The sequence below is a fragment of the Ascaphus truei genome, chromosome 4 (assembly GCF_040206685.1).
Source record: "Ascaphus truei isolate aAscTru1 chromosome 4, aAscTru1.hap1, whole genome shotgun sequence".
NCBI classification, from domain to species: Eukaryota; Metazoa; Chordata; class Amphibia; order Anura; family Ascaphidae; genus Ascaphus; species Ascaphus truei.
The window spans coordinates 11,346,479-11,364,547 of record NC_134486.1 but is presented as its reverse complement, the minus strand read 5'-3'; the positions used below and the strand labels follow the sequence as shown (position 1 = coordinate 11,364,547).

Sequence of the window (18,069 nt, the reverse complement as noted above, 5' to 3'; positions counted from 1 at the left end):
GCAGAGAGCATGCAGGGAGGTGTGACAGCCTGCAGAGAGCATGCAGGGAGGTGTGACAGCCTGCAGAGAGCATGCAGGGAGGTGTGACAGCATGCAGAGAGCATACAGGGAGGTGTGACAGCCTGCAGAGAGCATGCAGGGAGGAGTGACAGCCTGCAGAGAGCATGCAGGGAGGAGTGACAGCCTGCAGAGAGCATGCAGGGAGGAGTGACAGCCTGCAGAGAGCATGCAGGGAGGAGTGACAGCCTGCAGAGAGCATGCAGGGAGGAGTGACAGCTTCCAGGCAGCATGCAGGGAGGAGTGACAGCTTCCAGGGAGCATGCAGGGAGGAGTGACAGCTTCCAGGGAGCATGCAGGGATGAGTGACAGCTTCCAGGGAGCGTGCAGGGAGGAGTGACAGCCTGCAGAGAGCGTGCAGGGAGGAGTGACAGCCTGCAGAGAGCGTGCAGGGAGGAGTGACAGCCTGCACAGAGCGTGCAGGGAGGAGTGACAGCCTGCAGAGAGCATGCAGGGAGGTGTGACAGCCTGCAGAGAGCATGCAGAGAGCATACAGGGAGGTGTGACAGCCTGCAGAGAGCATGCAGGGAGGAGTGACAGCCTGCAGAGAGCATGCAGGGAGGAGTGACAGCCTGCAGAGAGCATGCAGGGAGGAGTGACAGCCTGCAGAGAGCATGCAGGGAGGAGTGACAGCCTGCAGAGAGCATGCAGGGAGGAGTGACAGCCTGCAGAGAGCATGCAGGGAGGAGTGACAGCTTCCAGGGAGCATGCAGGGAGGAGTGACAGCCTGCAGAGAGCATGCAGGGAGGAGTGACAGCTTCCAGGGAGCATGCAGGAAGGAGTGACAGCTTCCAGGGAGCATGCAGGGAGGAGTGACAGCTTCCAGGGAGCATGCAGGGATGAGTGACAGCTTCCAGGGAGCGTGCAGGGAGGAGTGACAGCCTGCAGAGAGCGTGCAGGGAGGAGTGACAGCCTGCAGAGAGCGTGCAGGGAGGAGTGACAGCCTGCAGAGAGTGTGCAGGGAGGAGTGACAGCGTGCAGGGAGGAGTGACAGCCTGCAGGGAGGAGTGACAGCCTGCAGAGAGCGTGCAGGGAGGAGTGACAGCCTGCAGAGAGCGTGCAGGGAGGAGTGACAGCCTGCAGAGAGCGTGCAGGGAGGAGTGACAGCCTGCAGAGAGCGTGCAGGGAGGAGTGACAGCCTGCAGAGAGCGTGCAGGGAGGAGTGACAGCCTGCAGAGAACGTGCAGGGAGGAGTGACAGCCTGCAGAGAGCGTGCAGGGAGGAGTGACAGCCTGCAGAGAGCGTGCAGGGAGGAGTGACAGCCTGCAGAGAGCGTGCAGGGAGGAGTGACAGCTTCCAGGGAGCGTGCAGGGTGGTGTGACAGCATGCAGGGTAGTATGGTTGCATACGTGACAGCCTGCAGGGAGGTGTGACAGCCTGCAGAGAGCATGCAGGAAGGTGTGACAGCCTGCAGAGAGCATGCAGGGAGGTGTGACAGCCTGCAGAGAGCATGCAGGGAGGTGTGACAGCCTGCAGAGAGCATGCAGGGAGGAGTGACAGCTTCCAGGGAGCGTGCAGGGTGGTGTGACAGCATGCAGGGCAGTATGGTTGCATACGTGACAGCCTGCAGGGAGGTGTGACAGCCTGCAGAGAGCATGCAGGGAGGTGTGACAGCCTGCAGAGAGCATGCAGGGAGGTGTGACAGCCTGCAGAGAGCATGCAGGGAGGTGTGACAGCCTGCAGAGAGCATGCAGGGAGGAGTGACAGCCTGCAGAGAGCATGCAGGGAGGAGTGACAGCCTGCAGGGAGGAGTGACAGCCTGCAGAGAGCATGCAGGGAGGAGTGACAGCCTGCAGAGAGCGTGCAGGGAGGTGTGACAGCCTGCAGAGAGCATGCAGGGAGGAGTGACAGCTTCCAGGGAGCGTGCAGGGTGGTGTGACAGCATGCCGGGCAGTATGGTTGCATACGTGACAGCCTGCAGAGAGCATGCAGGGAGGAGTGACAGCCTGCAGGGCAGTATGGATATGTGGCAGTATAGTTGCCTATGTGACAGCATGGTACCCACCTGAAACGATCGGCCTGTTACAAGGAGTTATAAAAGAAGTGAACAGTTTTTTTTAGATATTTCAGAACCAAGAAATAAACTAATGGAACAGCTCTGATCTCAGGGTAGGAAATGATCCCATAGAAGTGTGTTTACTATTCGTTGTAATACCTTCTTATGGGCCAAGAAGACGTTTGTTTATAGAACTAGAGCTTCAAGGTCTCACAATTCTCTTTTGCAAGTTTATTGTATATGTATAGCTAGGAAAAATATTAATACCACAGCACATCTTCAATGGAGTGGTCAATGGTTTACAAAACTAATAATTACTGTTAATTACCCGTTCATCACTTCATCTGAAGACCTCGTCCACCCAAGTGGTAATTCCACACCCCCACCCCCCCTTCCCCTCTTCTATTCCACACTTTCAAGCTTAGCATATCCTTCCTATGGTTTTGTGCTACATTACATCTAAAGAAAACAGGTGTGAGCTCTCCAAAATTTCATGTACACCCTTCATCTTTGAAGAACTCTCATGTTGGTCCATAACCATGTTATTAAAATGGGTCTCGGACAATAAAACTTCAATCTTTGGAAGTATTTGTGGTGGGAATGAGTGACTTTTTAAATTAGTTTTATGCTGTGTAGATTGTGACACTTAGCCACCTGTGCTGAAGCAGAGATATCCTTCAAACCTGACCTGCTGTTGGCCCTTGGTGACTGGAGTTGGCCGTCCCTGCACTAGAGGTTAAGAGAACATACATTTGTACCACTTAATGAGCAGGCAATACATCGGGGACAGGTACTAGCATTATGAGTTAAATGTAGGTTTCTGGGGAGGTTTAGGGGGTGCTGCTACAAGGAGGCTGCAATAATGATTTAAAAGCGGTCATTTCTGGGAATGTGACAGTGGAGTACTGTATATGACCAGGAAGGAAAAGGAAAGAGACTTTAATGTCCAGTTATTTTCTGTGATGGTTCTCAGGATGAATGAAATACATTTTTTGTTTGTAATGTTGACATTTTTTTTAATGCTGCTCCAAGCAAACACTAAAAGGATTATGCATGGGAAACAGAGAGTTAGACTAGGTGTATGAGAGCGTGGGTTCATTCGGTGGAAACCAAGGTCAAATTGGTCCGAGAGGGATTAAGCAGTTTTATTTGGAGTGGATTAAAGTCTTCGTTTGATCCCACAGGAATTAGATGGAATAGATTGCCAAATGTAGAGATGAGACGTGATACTGTGGGAGACTCAATTCAAGATGGAGTCAGGTGTTCTTCCCTTGCTTATAGAATTGATAACCGGAGTATCAGAATAAATGCATGCAGAATGTGTTGTGACTTCAAGAGTTTTGCCTTTGTGGAGATGTTTATCAAACTTTCACAATTTTGGCTTTAAGATAACGCAGTCATTATAATAGTAGGCAAAGGTCCCTACCCTGTGGAGCACAGGTCCCTGCCCTGTGGAGATTACAGTCTATGTTTTTGGTGCATGAGGCACAGGGAGATAAAGTGACTTGCCCAAGATCACAAGGAGCCGACACCGGGAATTGAATCAGGTTCCCGTGCTAAGTGTCAGTCAGTGTGTTTCCTCGCTGAGCCGCTCCTTCCTCATTAGGCCTGGGACATAGTAGGGTTAGCAGCGCTGAGGGGAAACATTATCCCTATCAGCGCGGCTTTAGAGGGCGCTTCCGCACGCTTCCGCAGGCGTGCGGAGGCGTGTGGAAATGCAGGAGACGGGCAAGTTTAAATTTTGCCGCTCGTGCAAGCGCAGGGCCGGTCACGTGATTGTCAGAAGCCAATGGCAGTCCGTGACGTGGCGCCATAGCCCCGCCTCCATGCCCACCTCCCGCCCGGCTCCCACCCTGCACACAAGCGCGCTCGCTGACGCTCATGCAGGGACAAGAAAAATCTCCTGCGTGAGCAGGTGAGCATGAGCGTCAGCGCTGCCCAGCGCTGATCAACTTACTATGTCCCAGGCCTTAGAATATATGCTCCTCATTACCAAATTATCAAGGCAGCAAACTTCCGTTTTCCCCTAATTTTCTTTAGCAAGCAGTATAGAGAAGCGGTGGGGAGGGAGAGGGGGGGCGCGGGGGTTACAGAGGCCCCATGCTAAGAGCCTCTGTAAATATACTCACTAGCTTCTCCCCGCGTCTCCATGGCAAGGTGGCTTCAAATTACGTCTGTTACCATGGAGATGTGACGTTAAAGGACGCTGCGGGTGACGTGACGTCATATGACCCGGCAGCGTCATTTGAAGCTTCGTTGAAGGTAAGGGGGGCGATGTCGAGCAAGAGCAGGCAGGGGCGGCACAGCGCAACAAGTTTGCGCATCCCTGGCAGAGAGAGGGGCACTTTGTATATAGAGCTTTGGGTTGAGTTATTTGAGTATAATGTGGGAGAGAGGTCACTAACAAAAGAGTACATATATATATATATGTTGAGACAAACTGAGAAAATAGGACGGAGGTGCAAAGGTTTGAATCACTGCTAGCGTGTGGTGTTGCCATGTTTTCCTCATGTCTGAGCTGATGGGTTCCTTGTTCGTGGGTTGGAGTCCGATGTATGAAATCTGAGTAAGAACCTTCTGTTTGGTGCAGGTAATAAAGACTGGAGTTGTTTTTCTCATATCTGATGCACAAAGATTAGGAGAGAGCTGTAATCTGGGATTGGGTGTTTTTCACATGTTGAAGAAACCCTTAAGGAGATCAAATAAGCGGCGTCTGAATTCTCCTGAGTAAAAACTGTTTCACTGCTTGAGGGACGAGCAATGCGCTGCTCTGGCGCTAAACGGTTAAACATGCCCCACTTGTAATTTTCAATGGTTCGTAATTGCACACTATATAGGTTTCAGTGACAATTGCAGGAACTATAAGATTCAGTGGATGACCTCCGAGCTATGTGTTTATCGTATTGCTGTTTATAACCATTTTAGCGCTCTGTCATAACAAGCTCGTTAGCTTGTGCATTATTTTATAAGGGCTTCATTATAGCAATTGCATGAAAGAAGGACTTCAAAACGTCCCCTAGCCCCCGGTGCGCAAACTCCCAGCGCCTGCGCCCCCCGCCCCACCCCCGCCCCATCTGCTCTCTCCTCGGTCACGCACCGCCTTGTGTCTAATATGATGCGTCAAATGACGCTGCGGGGACATGTGACGACACGTGACTCTCGGCGTATTTGAAGTCACGTTTCCATGGCAACGGGCGTCATTTGACGCTGCGTTGTCATAAACGCGTGACCAGAGCCTGTGCAGGGCCTTTGTAAACGATACGCCCCCCCCCCCCGAAAAGTCTCGGACCCCCCCTTTTGCGCACTGCTGCCCTATCAAATTAAGAAAAGGAGGGATGGTTAGATCACCAGTATAGTGCTGCATGGTACAGAAGTGACCGGAATACCATTGCAAAATGTTGCCAGTTTATTTCTGCTGGTGGCATCTATAATCCGAAGTTTTAGCTGTGACATTGAGATAACAGGAATTAAAAAAACATTCCATAGACGTGAATAAAAGGAGAATCTGTTTTTTTTTTTTTTTTTTTTTTTTTTTTTAAATATAAATGTTAGGAACTAAGTTCTGAGCTAGTGAGGCCATGAGTGTGCCCTGAGACCCAGGAAGTATTGGCATCTAGTGCAAAGTACAGTGGTACAAGAAGGCTCAATGTAGTTATAGATGCACTGTATTATGCTTCATCTTAAAGCAGAAATACCTTCCAAATGTCAATTCCCCAGAGCTCAATTGTGATATGCCCCAATTGATGGGGGAAAAAGAAAAAATAGATATATCTATTATTTATTTATAAAATATTTTACCAGGAAGTAATACATTGAGAGTTACCTCTCATTTTCAAGTATGTCCTGGGCACAGAGTTAAGACAAATAATACATGTTTACAAATACAGTTACATAAATGAACAGGGTATACATTATATACAAGACATTGCATGCACAGTTAAAGATAATATATATTATGGGCGTATGAAACAGATACAGACCAGATTAAAATGTGTGACAGCCTTAGATTTGAAAGAACTTAAACTGGTGGTGGATGTAAGAGTCTCTGGTAGGTTGTTCCAGTTTTGGGGTGCACGGTAAGAGGAGGAGGAGCGGCCGGATACTTTGTTGAGTCTTGGGACCATGAACAGTCATTTTGGAGTCTGATCTCAGGTGATAGGTGCTGCATGTGGTAGGGGCGAGGAGCTTGTTCAGGTAGCTGGGTAGCTTGCCCATAAAGAATTTAAAGGCAAGACAGGAAAGGTGAACTTTGTGCCTTTACTCGAGTGATGACCAATCTAGTTCTTTGAACATTTCGCAGTTATGTGTGTTATAGTTGCATTGGAGAACAAAACAACAAATTGAATTGTAGAGGGTGTCAAGTTTGCTAAGGTGGGTTTGGGGCGCTGATCCATATACTATGTCTCCATAGTCAATAATTGGCATTGGCATCTGCTGTGCGATTCGTTTTCTGACCTGGAGACTTAGGGAGGATTTGTTCCTGTAAAGTACCCCTAGTTTGGCATAGGTCTTGGTTGTCAGGGTATTAATGTGCATTCCGAATGTTAAGTGGGAGTCAAACCATAAGCCCAGGTATTTAAAACTAGTAACAGGAGTTAGGGTGGTGTTAGTGTTGGTTCTAATCTGGAGCTCAGTCGCTGGAAGCTTTAAAAATTTAGTCTTGTTCCATTGTTAGTCTTGTCAGTGTTTAAAAACAGTTTGTTTTGGGAAATCCAGTTTTCGAGTCTGAAAAAGTCAGACTGAAGTATGTGTTGAAGGTCAGAGAGGCTATGGTTGTGTGCATATAGGATTGTGTCATCTGCATACATGTGTATTGAGGCTTCCTGACAAGCTGTGGGAAGATCATTGATGAGCACTGAGAAGAGTAGGGGCCCCAAAACAGAGCCTTGCGGGACACCACAGGTGATATCCAGAGGGTTAGCGTTAGAACCAGAGATGGACACATGTTGGGATCTACCTGATAGGTAGGACTGAAACCAGTTTAAAGCATGCTTCTCTATTCCAGAGCTCTGGAGTTTGTTAAGCAGAATAACATGATCAACAGTATCAAAAGCCTTTGCAAAATCTAGGAATACTGCACCAGTGAGTTGACCTCGTTTCATTCCACACTGGATTTCATTGCAAACTTTTAGCAGAGTAGTTACGGTGGAGTGTTTGGGGCGAAAGTAGTAGTTTGAGACAGTGTTTTTGTCCCCACTTTTGAAGATTGGGACAACTCTGGCAGCTTTCCAGGTCTTAGGGATATGGCCTGCAGACATGATAGAGTTGACTATGGAAGCAATTGGTTTGGCAATTGCTGGGGCACCAAGTCTTAGGAACCTAGATTGTAGTAAGTCAGGTCTACATTGGCTGCTTAGTTTTAATTTGAGAAGCGCTTGTGTAATCTCCTCTTCGGATACTGGGCCAAATTGAAAATTGTGGAGAGTGTTGGGAGGGGGTGGGGCTATAGTTGAAAATTGTGGGCAGTGTTGGGAGGGGGTGGGGTTATAGGGGTACTCCCAGGATGAGATTCAGGTTTGTGGTTTGGGTTGCGTTTCGCTAATAAGTTAGTAGCACACCCCACAAAGTAATCAATGAATGCATTTGCAATGTCGGTGGGGTTTGTCAGAGTAATATCTCCCTTAGTGAATATACTTGGCTGTTGGTACAGTCTATCTATCTATCTATCTATCTATCTATCTATCTATCTATCTATCTATCTATCTATCTATCTATCTATCTATCTATCTATCTATCTATCTATCTATATATCTCTCTCAAACAGAAAACAGGAGCACTGCACTCATAGTGTAGTACTATAACAAATTTATATGGAACAGGAACAATAATAAAAAATGCACTCACAAACAAACCAGGAACAAGAGCATGTATGAGAAATAATCTCAGTCGCCAGCAACAGCAAGGTCCCAGCAGCAGTTCTTGTGTAGATATAGTATTTCACCGGGGTGCCGCAGCAGCCTGTGTATATGCCAGACCCTCCGTGTACCGGATGTACAGCACGTGCACCGCACATCTTACCAGCTCGGTCCCGCCGCCCACAGTTGATAGTCTCCGGTTACCAGGACCTCAGGTTATCAGCAACATCACAGGGCTCTCCGGATAGGCGGCAGCAACTCCTAGTGATGGAAGTCCGAGTGACGAAACGCGTAGGGTGTGTTTTTGGAGATCAAGTGCAAATACAGCTCAACCCCGTTATAGCGTGATCCGCTGTAACGCGGAACCGCTTATAACGTGGTGTTAGCGTGGAACCTGGAAGTGTACCCCAATTTTTTTTTTAAAACAACTTTATACACACACACACACACACACCCACACACCCACAACCTCTGGTGGTGTTTGTGTTGCTGGGGCTGCCGGCGCCTCACTCCTGCCTCCTCCCTCTATGCCTGGGGATCGTGGTGGGACTGCTGAGGTAAGTGCTGGGGCTGCTGGGGGATTGTGGTGGGAGATGTGCCGGGGGATTGTGGTGGGAGATGTGCCGGGGGATTGTGGTGGGAGATGTGCCGGGGGATCGTGGTGGGAGAGGTGCCGGGGGATCGTGGTGGGAGAGGTGCCGGGGGATCGTGGTGGGAGAGGTGCCGGGGGATCGTGGTGGGGAGAGGTGCCGGGGCTGCCGGCGCCTCACTCCTGCCTCCCTCGTTCCGGTCGGGCACGCGGCGGCCATTTAAAAAAAAAAAAATTAGCGCGACCCCGGTTATAATGTGGCCTGATCGGGTGGCCCCCGAGGACCCCGTTATAACGGGGTTCAGCTGTACTAGCATATTTTTTATTTTGCATGCACGATTGCAATGTCTGGAACGTTTAGCCCTATTCTTGAGAGGGCAGCCAAAGCAGAGTTTCCCAGCTGGGAGTTGCTGCCGCCTATCCGGAGAGCCCTGTGATGTTGCTGATAACCTGAGGTCCTGGTAACCGGAGACGATCAACTGTGGGCGGCGGGACCGAGCTGGTAAGACGTGCGGTGCACGTGCTGTACATCCGGTACACGGAGGATCTGGCATATACACAGGCTGCTGCGGCACCCCGGTGAAATACTATATCTACACAAGAACTGCTGCTGGGACCTTGCTGTTGCTGGCGATTGAGATTATTTCTCATACATGCTCTTATTACTGATTTAGTTTTTGAGTGCATTTTTTATTATTGTTCCAGTTCCATATAAATTTGTTATATTACTATACTATGAGTGCGCCTGTTTTCTGTTTGTTTTTTCCCTAGATATCCTTGAGGGAGTGGTGATGTCCCAGTCTCACCCCCCCATGTCCCAGTCTCACCCCCCCATGTCCCAGTCTCACCCCCCCCATGTCCCAGTCTCACCCCCCCATGTCCAAGTCTCACCCCCCCATATCCCAGTCTCACCCCCCCATATCCCAGTCTCACTCCCTCATATCCCAGTCTCACCCCCCCATATCCCAGTCTCACTCCCTCATGTCCCAGTCTCACTCCCTCATGTCCCAGTCTCACTCCCCCATGTCCCAGGCTCACGCTCACTCCCCCATGTCCCAGGCTCACGCTCACTCCCCCATGTCCCAGGCTCACGCTCACCCCCCATGTCCCAGTCTCACACTCCCTCCCCATGTCCCAGTCTCACTCTCCCACCCCCCCATGTCCCAGTCTCACTCTCCCACCCCCCATGTCCCAGTCTCACACTCACTCCCCCATGTCCCAGTCTCACTCCCCCCCTCTCCCCATGTCCCAGTCCCAGTCTCACCCCCCCATGTCCCAGTCTCACACTCACTTCCCCATGTCCCAGTCTCACTCCCCCCCTCTCCCCATGTCCCAGTCCCAGTCTCACCCCCCCATGTCCCAGTCTCACCCCCCCATATCCCAGTCTCACCCCCCATGTCCCAGTCTCACCCCCCATGTCCCAGTCTCACCCCCCATGTCCCAGTCTCACCCCCCATGTCCCAGTCTCACCCCCCATATCCCAGTCTCACTCCCCATATCCCAGTCTCACCCTCCCCCATGTCCCAGTCTCACCCTCCCCCATGTCCCAGTCTCACCCTCCCCCATGTCCCAGTCTCACCCTCCCCCATGTCCCAGTCTCACCCCCCCCCATGTCCCAGTCTCACCCCCCCCATGTCCCAGTCTCACCCCCCCATGTCCCTGTCTCACCCCCCATGTCCCTGTCTCACCCCCCATGTCCCTGTCTCACACCCCATGTCCCATTCTCACTCCCCCCCATGTCCCATTCTCACCCCCCCATATCCCAGTCTCACTCCCCATATCCCAGTCTCACCCTCCCCCATGTCCCAGTCTCACCCTCCCCCATGTCCCAGTCTCACCCTCCCCCATGTCCCAGTCTCCCCCTCCCCCATGTCCCAGTCCCACCCCCCCCCCATGTCCCAGTCTCACCCCCCCCCATGTCCCAGTCTCACCCCCCCATGTCCCTGTCTCACCCCCCATGTCCCATTCTCACTCCCCCCCATGTCCCAGTCTCACCCCCCCATGTCCCAGTCTCACCCCCCCATGTCCCAGTCTCACCCCCCCATGTCCCAGTCTCACCCCCCCCATGTCCCAGTCTCACCCCCCCATATCCCAGTCTCACCCCCCCATATCCCAGTCTCACCCCCCCATATCCCAGTCTCACCCCCCATATCCCAGTCTCACTCCCCCATATCCCAGTCTCACTCCCCCATGTCCCAGTCTCACTCCCCCCATGTCCCAGTCTCTCCCCCCCACCATGTCCCAGTCTCACTCCCCCCCACCATGTCCCAGTCTCACTCCCCCCCACCATGTCCCAGTCTCACTCCCCCTCACCATGTCCCAGTCTCACTCCCCCCCATGTCCCAGTCTCACTCCCCCTCACCATGTCCCAGTCTCACTCCCCCCCATGTCCCAGTCTCACTCCCCCCCATGTCCCAGTCTCACTCCCCCCCCATGTCCCAGTCTCACTCCCCCCCATGTCCCAGTCTCACTCCCCCCCCATGTCCCAGTCTCCCCCCCATGTCCCAGTCTCCCCCCCCATGTCCCAGTCTCACCCCCCCATGTCCCAGTCTCGCCCCCCCATGTCCCAGTCTCGCTCCCCCATGTCCCAGTCTCGCCCCCCCCATGTCCCAGTCTCGCCCCCCCATGTCCCAGTCTCGCCCCCCCATGTCCCAGTCTCGCTCCCCCATGTCCCAGTCTCGCTCCCCCATGTCCCAGTCTCGCTCCCCCATGTCCCAGTCTCGCTCCCCCATGTCCCAGTCTCGCTCCCCCATGTCCCAGTCTCGCTCCCCCATGTCCCAGTCTCGCTCCCCCATGTCCCAGTCTCACTCCCCCATGTCCCAGTCTCACTCCCCCATGTCCCAGTCTCACTCCCCCATGTCCCAGTCTCACTCCCCCATGTCCCAGTCTCACTCCCCCATGTCCCAGTCTCACTCCCCCATGTCCCAGTCTCACTCCCCCATGTCCCAGTCTCACTCCCCCATGTCCCAGTCTCACTCACCCCCTCTCCCCATGTCACACACGCTGATGCAGGAAGCAAGGAGATGCTGCTGTGTAGCACAGCGCCACCTAATGGCCAAAAGAAAAATTGCAGCTGCAAACGGCTTTTCTTCCTCTGCTGGCAAAATCGCCGCTGCTTCCTGCGCCCCCCCTAAACAATCTTGCGCCTCCAGTTTGCGCACCGCTGTGTTAACACACACCTGAATGTTCCAGACCAACAAACTGCTAAAACTTCGGCTTTTATAGAGGTGGTCACACGTGCTGATGATCAATTAATCAAGGGCATTTGATTAGCAGCACCTGTCTGCTACTTAGCATCTTCATTCCTATGGAAGCAGTAAGGGTGTACTTAGTTTTTCACCTGTGGCTTCTCCCTTTTGGCTTTATTTTTGTTAAATAACTCATGACATGGTGTACTATGTCATGTGTTTTTTGTTCATCTGAGGTTGTATTTATCTAATTTTTAGACCTGCTAAGGAACAGATGATTGTTATTTTGTCCTGATAGAGGGTGTACTTTCTTTTTCACACAACTGTGTGTGTGTGTGTGTGTGTATATAAATAGATATAGATCTATTCTTCCAGCGATGTTACATTGAATAAAGCAGGCAATGTATACATACATTTTTTTTATTTATGCTGATGTCTTGGAGAAAATACAAATTGCGACCATGGGGTCACCGTTATAAAGCTGTGCTGTCCTCTTCCAGTAAAGTTTGACTTTCGGTTGGCCACAGGACTGTCTACGCAAGGTGGTATATTGTTCTCCCTGATACAGTGGCAAAAAAAGGTTTGTGAACCCCAATGATAATTCTGGAAATTCCGCCGTTTTTCCATGGTAACCATTTTTTTTTTTTTTTTAATCAAAACCAGTCTTTTCTTAAATATCAAATAGAGTTTATATTAACCCAATTCCATGTCTTTTGAAAGAAAATTAGTTTGAACTAGAGAAACAATGAGTATTTAAGAGCCGGGTATGTGCAAAAGTTAGTGGAAACCCTGGTTTATCAGCTAAATTAAAGGGGATAATTACAATCGGGTGCTTAAATAATTAGGTATTTGTTCAGGTGGGAGTTTTGGAGGCCCCACGCTGTATAAGGATAAGAAACTTTGTGAGTTTGGTCATCCCATAAAGGTGTGGAAACACGTCATGCCACGATCAAAATAAAAATCTTTGTGGACCTCAGAAAAGCAGTTATTGATTCTCATCATACTAGAAACGGTAGAAAGAGTTAAAAAAGCATTTCTAAGGCCTCGTCCAGGGTTGCTGCTTGCTGGCTGAGGTGCGCTTCCGCTCGGCACTGAACCCCTACAGCCGCCATTAGAGCGGCTTTAGTAGGGGCTCGCCTACGCTTCCGCGCGCTAGTTTTAGCAAGATTTTTTATTTTCGCGCTTGCCGGAGCGCAGGGAGGGTCACGTGAGCGGTTCGCCCAAATGAGGGCAAACCAGCTCCGTGATGTTACTGGCCCGCCCCCGACACGCCCCCTGACGACGCGCTGTCTAAGGCGAGGGAAAGCACCCGCTTTCCCTAAGCCTCAGCACGCCAGCGGGGAGCTTGGCCGAGGCCTAAGGGGTTGGGGTTCCACCAATCCAGTGTCTGTTTTATAAATGAAGAAAGTTCAAGACTACATCTACCAAAAGCTCTCCAAGAACAATCCAGCAAATCATCCAGGAAGTCCAAAAGAACCCCAGAGTAACATCCAAGGATCTGCAGGTCACTCTCACCTTGGCTAATGTGATTGTTCATGACTCAAATATCAGAAAAAGACTGAACAAGAATGGTGTTCATGGAAGGATAGCCAGGAGGAAACCACTGCTCTCTAAAAAGAACATTGCTGCCCATCTGAGGTTCGCCAAAGAGCACATAGACGATCCACAAGACTTCTGGAACACTGTTCTCATGGACAGACGAGTCAAAGGTAGAACTTTTTTGCCTACATGAGAGAAGTGTATGTTTGGCGAAATCAAACTCACCTTTCGAACAGAAGAACCTCATCCCAACCATCAAGCATGGTCATAGGAGTGTGATGGTTTGGGGCTGCTTTACTGCCTCGGGACCTGGACGGCTTACCCATCATTGACACAACCATGAACTCTGCATTGTATCAGAAGATTCTAGAGGAGAATGCCAGGCGATCCGTTCGTGAGCTGACGTGAAAGTGGGTCATGCAGTAAGACAATGATCGTAACCATATAAGCAGATCTACAAAAGTGGCTGCAGAAGAAGAAATTCCATATTTGAGAATGGCCTAGTCTAAGTCCGGATCTAAACCCCATCGAAATGTTGTGGCAGGATCTGAAGTGAGCTGTCCATGCAACAAAGCCCTCAAATGTCACTGAATTTAAGCAGTTCTGTAAGGAGGAATGGGCCAAAATTCCTCAAAACCGATGTGAGAGGCTGACCAGCACTTGTTTTTTATGTGCCAGTGCACATTTTTACGAAGACGTGAAGAGTATATGGATCAAAATTCATGTTCTCTTATTTTTCTTGCTCTTCTCTTATCAAGTTTTTGTCTTGCCAAGCAGTAAGATAAAACATAAAGAAAGAAGAGACACATTTGGAAAAATAAGAGAACATGACTTTTGATCCGTATACTCTTCTTGTCTTCATATAAATATGTCCTGGCACGGAGAGAAGCAATGATCTTTCTCTTTACATCCCTCCTATGCCAGCACAAGCTCCTCACCCCTACCACTTGCAGCACTTATCATCTGAGATCAGACTCCAAAAGACTGTTCATGGTCCCAAGGCTCAACAAAGTATCCGGACGTTCCTCCTTCTCCTTCCGTGCACCCCAAAACTGGAACAACCTACCAGAGACTCTCATATCCACCACCAGTTTAAGTTCTTTCAAATCTAAGGCTGTCACACATTTTAATCTGGTCTGTAACTGTTTCATACGCCCATAATATATATTTTCTTTAACTATGCACGCAATGTCTTGTATATAATGTATACCCTGTTCATTTATGTAACTGTATTTGTAACCATGTATTATTTGTTTTACTCTGTGCCCAGGACATACTTGAAAACGAGAGGTAACTCTCAATGTATTACTTCCTGGTAAAATATTTTATAAATAAATAAATAACCTATGGCACAGTTCTCTTCTGAAGGTAAGAAAAGGGATTGGCGGTTACTGATCCACATCGATTCTACAGTCCAAGGTTTGCAATCTGGGTTTACCATTGGATTTCATTTGGTGTATGACCATTTAGAAATGTGGAAAGAAGACACGCGACCTCACTGCACCTGAGCAGGTGTTAGTTCTAGTAAATTGAGTTCACCCGAAGAAGGTAGAAATAACAGCGCTCCAGCGGACTTGTTATAGTAAAGTGAAAGAAGTTTATGTAATAGATGATCGACGTTTCGGACCACAACCTGAACCTTTATCAAGATTGTGACAATTTTAGAAATGACCAGGCTTATTCACGTATTCACCATAGATGTAACAAGTGTGGTAAGCCTATTCACTATAGTGTAATCGCTGCACGTACTGCATCTAGTGCATGAGTCCCTACGAGCCTTTCACTTGTAATTTATCTTGGCTGTTTCAGCCATGTTCTACAGTGCGTGTGAAGTAATTGCATAGTTTTATTGTGGTTTTTAATGAACATATAACTCACCTCTTAGAACAGGATGGAATTGCACCAGTCCCGTGTCACGTATGTTTGCACTAGTATGCTTCTAGACATTATATTACGCTTACTTCTGTTTTATGAATGTTGTTTGGATTTTGTGCTGCTTTATAGTATCTTATTGGACACACACGACAGATATCTGACGGTGAGGATTGTTTTCTCAGCAATATCAATGTAACATGTTGATGTTGTTGCTGTATAGGAATATCTGTCTGTGTTTTCAGCGCTGTACATAGAATTTTTCAGATACAAACCCCTGTCCTGTAGATCAGTGCTGGAGACGCAGGGACAGTTAATGACTTACTCAAGATCTCAACAAGCAGTCACTGGGAGTCACTCAGTCGAACCTGACATCAGTCCCCATGTCCCGTACTGTATTTCTAGATGAAGGGCCTGGTTTTGACATGCAGGAGCCTTCTTATTGATGAACCAGCTTTTAACATTTCCCCTAAGCCCAGCACATCCTATGTTTCCAGGTTTTATTTTTAATTAGAAAACATGAAATGTTCCAGATTATCCTGGTAGAAAAGAAAGTCAATCTGGTATTTAATGGCTGATACATTTGTGGGATGTGATAACTTTTGCGAGTGCTTTTACGCCCTTCCGTGAGTGGCACAAGAACTTCATTCTCAGAGCTACGTGCCGACCTCTGCCCTGACGGGGGGCTGATCACTTCTTGTGATGTGAACAGAACTTCTACCTTGGACCCGGAGCCAGATGTCTGTAAATGGCCCGTACATGGAACATTTTGTGTACGTTCCCCTTTTTATATGTAAATTACATCTATTAAGAAATCTCCATTAAAAAGTATCACAACCTACAACAAAACTACACAACTTCAGGTCCAGTACTAGCGCTTTGCATTTACCAGCTGAAAAATCCTACTGTGCAGGTCTTATATTTGCAGGAATACCAACCAACACAGTTGTGGGTTACCAAGCAGTTAAATACAAAGCCAATAAAAAAAATCACGGTATTCAGATGTTTATAACTGTCACAGTCTCCATAAATACACGCTGATTTTTACAGAATGTGGCTTAAGCGCCATCACGAAAAAACACTTGTTAAAAATAAGACTTTTTCCTTTGCTGTTTACAGATTTCTATCTCTCTGTGTAAGGCTGCGCTTATAATGCCAGCGACGCGACGTCGCTCCAAAACAATTGACGGCGCAACCAAAAATTTGGAAGCGGGTTAAATTTGATTTTTTAGACTTTTTGTCGCCAAATGTGTCTGGGTTACAGATAATCAATGACCCTGTCGCTTGCGACGTCGCTGCAAATTGAATTACAACTTTCGCTAGTGGCGACGGGTGACTTCATCAGTCGCATCGCCGGCACTATAAGTGCGGCCTAAGGAGGGAACGTTTCTGAGATGATCCTTCACATTGGCATAGGCACTTTTCAGAAGCATATAGCCTTGTTTTGTCCCAGCATGTGTGTCTTGTTGAACTCAATGTATCTAAAATGTAAATGAAAGATCCTGTAATAAGCGTTGCCATTAGTGTGGTTTTGTCTTGACTAATGGCTTATTGTAAGTTTATTAAAGTGTTGAATTCTCGTCCAATGTTCCTAGCTACGAAAATCCAGGAATTGCACTTTCTTTAATCACCGACTGAAATAAATTCTGGCTCTAATGGAGCGGATAGTCAGATTTTATAAGAACATAACCCGAGCAATTATGTACTCTCACGTGTCACTGTTAGGCCGCTCTGGGCTTCCATTCTGAAAGGAAAGTCACATGTTTTTCAGGGACTTGACAATATTTTAGCTACATTTAAACCTGGTGTTCCTACTTTAAGCCATGCCGTGTGTGTTTGTGTGCCACTGGGGAAGGTGTGTGTGTATCTATATCTATCTTAAAAAAAGACATGCTGTGAGAAGAAATTATTTATTAATATTGTGCAACTTTACACACATACATACACACATACACACACATACACACACATACACACACATACACACACATACATACACACACATACACACACTGCAGACACTGAGCGGTAGCGGTGCGAAATACATACTTTTTGGAGTCTTTCCCCCGCCCGGCCCCACGCTCACTGCTGTGCGCGCGCGTGCCTAGTATACAATGGCTGGCTAACCACAGCCAACTATGTGCCGCACGCACGCCCACTATATTACAGGCCTGAGGCACAAGGAAGACCCTGCCCCGAAGAGCTTACAATCTAAGCGGCAAATTGGAAGACTTACAAAGGAGGGGTAACATTGCATTACAAGTCAAAGGGAGTAAGTGCATCTGCAGGCAGAAGGTTAGTGAGGCTTCTCTAAGAGGGCTGGGGAAGTAAAAAGTGCAAAGATGAGACATCCTTCAGTTATTATGCCTAAAAAGCAAGTTGGGGTGTAACGAGAGATCAGAGTTAAGATGTAATGAAGTGTAGAGGAGTGTGTATGTTATTAGAGGAAAGGAGAATGTTGTAGTTTGTGCTGAGGTTAGCAGGAAGTCAGAAGCAGATAAGATAACTTAGCAACGTTTATCAAAGTGATCAGTGTAGTCGTAAAGGTAATCACAGATTAAGGGCCTCATGCAGAGAGCAGCGTTATTTGAAATCTCGCCATTTTCCCGCGAAAATCGTGCTAAAAACAGGTGAAAATGGCGAGCTAGGGAAAACACGCCATGTTTTTTATTTTTATTTTTAAACTCGTCTTTCTACCGGCGAGAACCTAAATCTCCCCTGTTGAAAAAATATCCATATTCAGAAAGGCGCGATCGCCATCTAGTGGCTGATCGCGCCAATAACATGGAGAGAAATTCTCTATTTACCTCCGCCAAAAAAATTTGGCACGAAGCTGGAGGTCGGCGGCCGGTGGGAGAGAAAAAAAAAAAAACGCGTTTTTTTTCCAACACGGTTCAACAGCGCTCATAGCGCTGGTTGAAACTCTCCATATGCAGAAAGGATTCTAAATGCAGTTTTCGGACCTTTCTGCAT

General features: G+C 48.5%; 1 protein-coding gene across 2 annotated transcripts in view; it reads left to right on the top strand.

Moving 5' to 3' along the window:
* Nucleotides 1–18,069, top strand: part of ASXL2 (ASXL transcriptional regulator 2) — a 184,114-nt gene that overhangs the window by 917 nt on the left and 165,128 nt on the right. The window lies entirely within an intron of this gene.